At 37.5% G+C, this 10,113-nt stretch overlaps 1 protein-coding gene across 2 annotated transcripts in view; it reads left to right on the forward strand.

Moving 5' to 3' along the window:
* Positions 1 to 3,423: 3,423 nt before the first annotated feature.
* LOC106060886 (E3 ubiquitin-protein ligase rnf168-like) overlaps positions 3,424 to 10,113 on the forward strand; it is a 19,139-nt gene continuing 12,449 nt past the window's right edge. Inside the window, exon 1 of one of the 2 annotated variants that reach the window (XM_056044883.1) lies at positions 3,424 to 3,754. The gene's annotated coding sequence lies outside the window, so the exon portion shown is untranslated. The remainder of the gene's footprint in view (positions 3,755 to 10,113) is intronic. The other variant, XM_056044882.1, reaches the window with a different exon arrangement.

The following is a 10,113-nucleotide window of genomic DNA, read 5'->3' on the forward strand; positions in this document are numbered from 1 at the left end:
TTAGCAACTTCCATACTGTAGCCAGCTCAATGAATTGTGATACAATCTCTATAATGGGCCTCTCTCTCTAACTCTCTGTCTCTCCATATCTCTTTCTCTTTGTGTGTGTGTGCCTCTGTGTGTGTGGCGGGGGCTATCTGTGAGAAGGTTTCCATGTTACCATTAGACTCTCACCAAAGACAGCGCCTCTCATGTCAAGATTCGAACTTAAATCCCCCCAGGGTAGCTTCTCGGTTTTATCTGCCACTCATGTAACAAATCAAAGATTTTTTTCTTGGAATTATGGATATCCGCCTCTGTTTAAATAAAACAGAAAGCCATAGATGTAAGATTGTTTTCTTGAAATGATGGGATATCTGCCTCTGTTGAGAAAAAACAAAAAGCCATAGATCTAGATCTCCCTCTATGATAATGCGCTTTAAGCTATCGATCTAATGGAGTAGTTGTCGTGTCTTTTTAATATTCAAAGAGCTCATCACCACAACTTGACAGCATCAAAAGTTGATGTCTTGAGAACAGAACGAGGATGTTTCTGAATTGTTACATCAGAATGAGGGTATTTACCTTGTCGAGTATTGCATCAGACATAAACAGTGACGACACTCATTTAAGAACGAATATCCCAGTTTTATTCTTACTTCTTTTTCTTTTGAAAGAATAGAAAGAAAAGAGAAGTGTTAATATATGGCAGAAAGAAATAAAATAGAGAGAAAGAAGGGGACGACTAAAGAAGGAGAGAAAGAGGTGATGAGTAGAATTTGATGAATTTAATAACATAGGAAAGAGGAGGGCATTACATGCAGAGAGGATTGGGAGCTCTTAACTATAAAGAGGGGGGGGGGTAAATTAAGAAGGCAAGAGGCGGGCCTTATTATAGATATACAGAGAGAGAAAGCGATGGTAAGACAACATAAAAGAATGGGCAGGCCTGTCATTGGGAAAAATTATATTCAAGGCAAGAGACTGAGAGGAATAGAGAAGTACGGTCAACAGATCTTGTGTGGTGCCCCAAAGGTTCAACAGACTTAAGTTGAAAGTGAAGGAAGATGGCCTGAATGCTGAGAGTGACGGAGTGAATTAAAAATATAGAAAGGAAAAGAGGGAAGAAATGAAAGGAGGAGAGGGTGAGCTAAAACTTGGAAGGGGAAAGTGGGGGTGGATTTAAGGCCTCAGTCATCCAGTAAAACAACTTATTTGGAAGGCTCTCTGGACAGTGAGAACACATCACTGACCCATAACAAAATGTGTTCTTGTTGTCATGAAAGGGAATATCCAGTCATTGAATCCTGACATAATTTATACATGGATTACTTTTCCGTTCTTATATAGGTAGGGGAAAAAATGTCTTTTTTTACTTGTTGTTATTCAAGCGTAAAAAGAATAATTGTAATTAGTAAATATGAAGTTATTTAATAGAGGCGTGATGGTTGAGTGCTATAGCGCTTGGGTTTCAAACTGAGTGGTCCCAGGTTTGAATCCTGGTGAAAACTGGTAATTTTAATTTTGGGCTCTTTAAGCATTCCTTGTTATGCCTGCGCACAATGGGCTCAATGCTCAAAAGCTACGGCCTGCGGGCTTTTTCAATGCACGGACCAAAGGTTTGGAACTCACTCCCCATTGATCTCAGACAGACAACATGCTACACCACTTTTAAGAAGAACATTGAGATCTATCTGTTTAAAACTTTTTTTTAGATTAGTTTGTCATTGTAACTCTCGTGTTTATGTTTGTAATGTTATTACAGCGCATTTAGCCTACATTTAGTTTGTTAACAGCGCTTTATAAATAAAATTATTACTATTATTATTGTTATTATTATTCGGTCTTGAAGACGAGCATAATTATTATTATCTTATAAAATACAAACGTTACTTCCTAGTGACAATCTAGTCATGTATGTTAATCAATGATTTATAATCTGCCAAGTCATTGGTTTAACACTTTCCATAGTAAAGACGGTTAGTCGTTGTGCTGGCCACACGACACCCTCGCTAACTGTGGGGCCAGAAAACCTTTACATCATTTGCCCTATTGATTGCAAGGTCTGAAAGGGGAGCTTTACTTTTTTTTTTTTAACATATATTGAATCTGCTTTGAAGAGTACGGTCTGAGCCGGATCCGACATTGACACACACACACACATAGGCCTATACACACAGACACACAAACATGCACGTTGACGTAGCTAATATAATAATAGACATGACATGCGTATTTATATAACATTATAGAACCTTGTACGTCGCCGTCTCCTAAAAATGATTAAATTATTTCCGTGGGTCTCTATACAAGGCAGAAAAGATTTACACTATCCTCGAAACGAAAGATTACGTAAGAGGGCAGAATTTATTTAATTTATTATTATATATAATAAGGCTTGTCTTCGAGTCCAAAGATTAATGAGGAATACAGTATTTCCGTGGCTGCGCAGCCCCAGCTGTTACCTGCATATTTTGCCACATCCACGGCAAGCATAACCATTGTCCGCAGGTGGTCGATTTAGATTTTCTTTTCGTCGTCTGCGTTTGTCCTCGGCCAGCAGATTTTCTTTTGGTCTCAAATGTATATATATATATATATATATATATATATATATATATATATATGGCTCCTTTTGTCTCGAAATGCAATGGATGCGACCAGGTGAGTCACTGGTTTTGGTTTAGTCTTGAGAAGAGGCAGAACTTGGTGTGGCTAATCAAGCCAATTCTAGAGCGGTAGACTTGCCACAATTCATGCATGTGTATGCATCTGATTCAGGGCTAGCGGAAAGGGCAGCTTTCTTTTTTCCCTCTTTTTTAAGGCCACTTCGTTTCTTTTGCTCTCAGAGATAATCATTCCAGCACGCACAGTCTGTCTCCATGCACTCCTGTCTTTGTCTATTTCTTCCCACATACTTTAGTTGATGTCTGTGGCTCTCATGATAGCAGGTGTGTAATGCAGGTGTGTAATGTAGTTCTGAGCTATAGTTTTAACACTATCTCACTGTGAGGCAGATGATCTTCGTATCAAATCTCATTTCTTATCACTTAAAAGTGTCTTAGAGTAAAAGCCATGAAGTAAAAATCTATTGATTATCTTATCTTCTTATATGTAATACAGACATTACTTCAAAAAAGAAGATGATTCTTTCATATTGAAATTATTTACTGCCATAAACAAACAAACAAACAAAAAAAGCTTAGAAAAACTGATTCCACAGTCCTAGAAACTGCACACACAAAAATATATAAATATATATGCATGAAATATACCTTTATTAAAAGATATCTTATCAATACTTCCTTTTTTTTTATACACCGGATCCACCAAGTTATCTATTTTTAATTTTCGTCATGTACGAAAATATCCAATAAATCGTCTTTCTCCTTCACAATTTCTATATCTGAATAGAGTCTAGATTGGAATTATAGGTCATAGACATAAAATATATAGGTCTGTGATGGGAAGTTATACTGTTGATTGGTACAAACGTTAAAGCTCTTTGAACCCACTTTGTTTACCAAGTTATTCAAGAATAACAAACTAGAGAGAGTTAGATCTTACATAGTGATTTGGAGCATTAGAGTCAGAGTGCTATTAGGCAAGAGTCTAGATTTTAAAGTATTCTAGTTAGCTTAGTCTGCATCTAGATCTAATGTCATAGATCTAGATTTAGATGATAGACTAGATCTAATATCGAATCAAGGAAGATCAAGATGGCTTTCCCAAGAGCCAGGATCAAAAGATTCAATGAAACAAATCATGACAAATGGTAAATAATTAAAGACAATATATTAATATATAGATTTATTTATTAAACTATTAAAGATAAGATCATTAGTCTTAGAGACAATAAATTCAGTCACATAAGACTAATGAAGGTATGAGAAAAAAACAAACAGAAAAGTGGAGTAGAAAATAACCTGAAAACATGAGATTACAGTAACTTACGTTTATCGAACAAGTTTAGCTCATTCGCCGACATTTTTTATGTTTGAATTTGTGTATCTCCGTAAAAATTAGACCTAATAAAAAACTGATTGTATCTGTGAACTCCTCATCCATTTTTCTTAAAAAGTAGATATGTTTTATTCTATTACTACTCAAAGTTAAACTTATATTTGATGTTAAAGTGAGTCAGGTCGATGATTTCAAAAGCTTTAATTATCTAACACTTTTTTACCTTTATCTTATCTTATCGAACATATTAAGAACTTATCGAACACATGAGAAGTATGGTGTTTTAAAAGTGTTATAATCTTAAAATTTGGTGAAAAGTATGGTGTTTCAAAAGTGTTATAATCTATATTTTTTAAAATTTATATCATTTTCTTTTTACGCCATGTCAAGACAGACAGATTTTAGTCATTTTCACATGGTCCACATCGAAGGAATCTATAATCTAACACTGATCAGCTCTGCTTAGAAACTGACGGTGCTAAGCCCAGTAACGCATTACCCTTACCGTAGTACTTATTTAGGTCTAAGCTATTTTGAGACATAAGGCCATTAATAAATTAAATCCAGATATTATCTATTTGAGGGAGAGCCTAATAAGCTTTGGTAGCCAATAGATAATCCCGCCCTCCCCAAGTCATTGCAGGACACAACAGTTTACTTGGTTGACCTAAAAACAAAACATACGGTACGTGGCCCTACGTAACTAGCCGCCGATCTAGCACACTCAGTGTATGTAACAGCCCAAAAGTCAGTGCTAGATATTTTTCGATCTGGGCGGGGAAGGGGGGGGGTGCTGAAAAGCTATGGTAGCTTGCGAGCTGTGTTACCTATAGATGTAGATAGATCCGCCCTCCCTAAACCACCTGGTTGACCAAAAAAAAAACACCGTATTTTAGAGCACGCTTAGTATTTGGCACACACACACAAACAACATATCTATATATCTATCACGCCTAGTGTTTGTGACCTAATTAGCAGCTTGACCTTAGGTACTCGAATGATGGCTCCTCCCCTTTTCCCCTCAACATTGTTCTTACTACAACTTGAACAATGTTTTGGGGCTGCGTTGGTGGCCTGGTTTACACCTGTGTGTTGGGCTGTCACTGACCATTTTTTTTTGTTGTAGTTAGTCTGGTGGCTGCGTTTGGATTGAGTCTTGAAATTTACGTTGTTACTTTGCACTGAAAAAGTGTGAATGTTGGAGAGTGGAATTGCGTAAGAAGAAAGCGCGGGTAAGGGGGTGTAGGCAGAATAAGAGAGTGGTTAAATGTGTTATTGTTATTATTTTGAGTATTTGGGATGTTTCAAAGGAGTGTCTCTGTAGCGCATTATGAGCTTTATCATACTTTATGGTATATGGTACTTTGTATATAATTTTTTTAGACCCTGGCCACACGTCTAGATCGAGAAGCACAACTGACTATGTATTTGAGGCTGACGTCACATTTTAATGGTCGATCAATTATTGATGATCTCTTGATACAGTGTCTGGACTGTTTCTCTCCCCCCCCCCCCCTTTTTTTTACCTACCAAAGACATTTTTATTTCAAAATACCATATCTATATTCTATATCTCCCCCTTAGCCCTTTCGTTTTATTAATTTCTCTTCACATCAAGCACATGCGCTAGGTATTGGTTTATAACACATAATTCAGAAGTTAATAGAATGGGGCATGTGAAAAAAAAAAACACAACTGGATATATTCTAAATTCATTGTTCCTGTGTTATATTCCATGTTCCTTTGACCTATGGTAGAACAACGATGATAATAACATCAAACTATATGTGTCATAAAATCAAGCTTTTAAAATGGGTACAATTAGTGCATATCGATGTAAATCTATTTACTTAGAAAAATATAGCACATTTACGGTAAACCACAAATAGCTGATACAAATTGTAACACATGGGTAATTTATATATGTACTTTGCATTACATTATTTTTAAAAATAACAATTAAAAAATATATAATTTAAATATTTTGTGTTCTTTGGGTTATATCCCTTTGATGTTTATTTTTAACATTAAAATGGCGTTCGATATCTTACGAAGCTGAGATTGCTTATATAAAAACTGCTATTATCGAACACCCCCTTTTTAAACCTCAATTTTCATGTTTAGGTAGCAAAGGACACTTTAAAGAAAATTGTTGCAAATATTTCTCAGCCTAATTAGAATCGTATTATATAGGTTTTGTTGAGCTGAACATCATTGGCATTAAAAAATACCCATAACCCGAGACTCACTTCACTCTTCCCAAGAGGTCAAAAAAAGTGAAATTTTTATACCAATATTACCAATGCACTTTGAATATAAGTAAAAAAATTATCCTCTGGTGAAAATGAAACTAAATATAACTAAACTATAAAGAAATGGACGATGCACAATAGGAATGGACTAGTTTCGTCATAATCATCGAAATAAAGGAGAATTTATTAGCTTTTATTGATTTGACCAAGGCCTTTGACCTTGTTAGCAGAAGCGGTCTGTTTGCTGTACTAGAGAGAATCGGCTGTCCAAATAAGTTAAGAAAACTAGTGTCAGCTTTTCACGAAAATATGCAGGGCACCGTTCAGTTTGAAAGTTCTTCCTCCAGGCCATTCTCCATTAAGAGCGGTGTAAAACAAGGATGTGTACTGGCCCCTACACTATTTGGCATCTTCTTCTCAGTCGTACTATCCAGTGCTTTTAAATCCCTGGAAGACGGAATATACATCCATAGCAGATCCGATGGAAGGCTCTTTAACCTGGCACGTCTTAAAGCCAAAACGAAAAGGCGTCGTATCTTGATAAGGGAGCTGCTGTTTGCCGATGACGCGGCACTCGTATCTCACTCACAAGGAGGTCTACAGAAGCTAGTGAACGCCTTAGCAGCTGCTTGTCAAGAGTTTAGCCTTACTATAAGTCTCTCCAAGACCGAAATCCTGGCACAAGACGTTGCAGAAATACCTATAATACAAATTGGGAACCACACCCTTTCAGTGGTGCAGGAATTTACCTACTTGGGTTCAACAATTGTCAGTAACCTAGACTTAGACATCGAGCTGACAAAAAGGATAGGAAAAGCTACCACAGCATTGGCAAAACTATCCAAGCGCGTCTGGGAAAATGGTAAATTGACCACAGCGACCAAAATCCTAGTCTACAACGCCTGTGTTGTGAGCACTCTCCTTTATGGCAGTGAAAGCTGGTCAACATACATGTACCAAGAGCACAGATTGAATAGTTTCCACTTGCGCTGCCTGAGACGCATAATGGGCATCTCTTGGAGGGACCATGTCTCCAATCAGGAAGTTTTGAGATTGGCCAATATGAACAGCATGTATGCTCTCCTGACACAAAGGAGATTACGCTGGCTCGGACATGTCACCCGCATGCCAGATGGTAGAATCCCGAAAGATATCTTATATGCTGAGCTTGTGGAAGGAGTCAGACCCAAGGGCCGCCCAAGACTAACATATAGAGATGTCTGCAAGCGAGACATGAGAGCCTCAGGCATCAGTGAAAGTATGTGGGAAAACATAGCCAAAGACCGGAGTGCATGGAGACAGACTGTGCGTTCTGGGACAACCCTTGCTGAGAATAAAAGAATTGAAGCGGCTTTAATCAAGAGGGAAAAAAAGAAAGCTGCCCTGTCTGCTAGCCCTAAATCAGAGGCATACAAATGTACGAATTGTGGCAAAGTCTGCCGTTCTAGAATTGGCTTGATTAGCCACACCAGATTCTGCCCCGTCTCAAGATTAAGCCAAAACCAGTGACTCACTTGGGCGCATCCATTGCCTTTCGAGACAAAAGGAGCCATATATAGGTTTTGTTGAGCTGAACATCATTGGCATTAAAAAATACCCTTAACCCGAGACTCACTTCACTCTTCCCAAGAGGTCAAAAAAAGTGAAATTTTTATACCAATATTACCAATGCACTTTGAATATAAGTAAAAAAATTATCCTCTGGTGAAAATGAAACTAAATATAACTAAACTATAAAGAAATGGACGATGCACAATAGGAATGGACTAGTTTCGTCATAATCATCGAAATAAAGGAGAATTTAAAAAAAAACAATGGGGTGTTCGATAAGTACCTTAAAACGAAGGTGTTCGATAGATGTAAGTTACTCTACATTTTTTTTTTTTAATTTTTACACAGGTTGCACTTGGAATTAGAATATACTTTATTGAGATATAAGACAAAAGACAAGAGGTTTAAAGATGTGTTATTTACTAGTTTAGACAGAAACCCTATAAAATGCTTAATGATAATGATAATTGTTTTAAAGTCAATTACTTTTTTTTTTTTTTAAGTTATAATGAAAATATCACTTTTTTGCTTTCGCCAATACTCCAATACAGACGTTAGGATAGAGAACAAAGGTTAATTTTTTTTAATATTAGATATCATGCCTGGCCATAAAGTCTTTAGTGGCGCTTACAAAGTGGAAAATGCCATTTAACAAAGAAAATAATGGCCATGGACAGTTTTGGTGATGATAGTCTATGTCTAGAAAAATTTTGTGAACAAAAATAAAAACATATTAGGCTTTGTAAAGCCTAATATTCTGCATATATTCCAATAGTTTTTTTTATTTCAAATTCACTAGCTGGAGTCTACATACCTAATACCGATTTAAAAAAAACAATTCTCTCATAACTCTTGATTACAATTTTTTAATAATTGGTCAATAGTTTGGTAAAGGGAGATTAATCTGACACCAATGTTGCTAACTAAAACAAAACAATCATCTGGCATTTCTTTTTGCTCAAGACCCCTTAATTCTTAATTTACTTTAATATTTACACTCTAAACTAGTAAGAATCATAAATACTAATAATGAAATCAGCTTTGATTTGTGAGCTAGAAATTTACTAGATCTACTAATACTAGATCTACTTCTACTATTAATTTCTTAATTAATAAGTAAATCTATCATCTACTAAACTCAATCTGATCTTAAAACTTTTGACCTGGGGAGGCAGTCTTAACTAGCCTTCCCCCTGCTTAGCCAGTGACATCATCTCATCTCACACAGTTTTTTTCACTAAGCCACTAAGCTAAGTCGTTCATCTAACGACCTTTAAATCCTAGCTCTGGAGACAATTAATATCTTCATGCCCAGTGCTATTTTTGCATACAATGATGGGTCGGCATCAATAGATTCTGGAAGAGCAGGCTATGGAGCCTACATCGACTTTCTTGGCTCTTACACAATTAAAATCTTTTGACCATGTGGTAGTGTTTGCAGTTTTGATGCGGAGACCATGGTAGTCTGTGAAGCCTTAAAGGACTCTCAACTCGGCGAGGGACATTTGAGGGCAACACAGATTGTTGTGGTCACTGACTCAAAATCTGTACTACAGGCTTTGCAAAGCCCCGGACCATGGCCCCCCAATATCAGCACTGTCATCATGGCTTCACATAACATCAAACAACGCTATGGCACCCCTGTAATAATGCAGTGGGTACTGAGTCACATAGATGTGACTGGCAACACAATTGCAGACTTTTTGGCCAACCAGGGAGGGCAAATTCCACCCACTGAACAGGCTGTAAGCTTGCATCAAGCCCTGGCTATAATACAAAAAACAGAAATAGAAAAGTGGTTTGAGTGCTGGGACAAGTCCCAAAAAACCTGTGGAGTCTGGGAGCGCATGAGGTGCCCTGACCGCACTTCCCTGTGGTGGAGGCTGTCCAGGCCTGAGCAAGCTATTATAGCACAGTGCAGGACAGGCCACTGTCCTGTTGGCTCATATTTCTCGCAGCTATGGCCAAATATTGATTCACGGTGCCCCTGCTGCGTGGAAGAAGAGGAAACCGTGCCTCATATTCTGTTTGACTGCCCCAGACTTGCTGATCTCCGTCTCGACAGGTCTGGGAAACCCAAAATTCTCGACCTGTATGGCGACATTTATGCACTACGCAAGACAGCAGGGTTTCTCTCCAGGGCTTTTGCAAGAGAGGATTTGAGCCTCTCAAGCCCTCACTCTAATGGAGTTTGATGATGATGAATACTTAAGTAATTGCTTTAGATGACCTGAGTGGTGGGACGGCTGAGGACTACGGGGATCACATCTTTCAAGCAATTCAAAACTTGACAGAAGTGTACTCTAATTTTCTCAAGGCAGATTTACACAAGTGCTGGGATACAATTATCCAAAATATTTCAAACACA

Source organism: Biomphalaria glabrata, chromosome 10, assembly GCF_947242115.1.
Source record: "Biomphalaria glabrata chromosome 10, xgBioGlab47.1, whole genome shotgun sequence".
NCBI lineage: Eukaryota > Metazoa > Mollusca > Gastropoda > Planorbidae > Biomphalaria > Biomphalaria glabrata.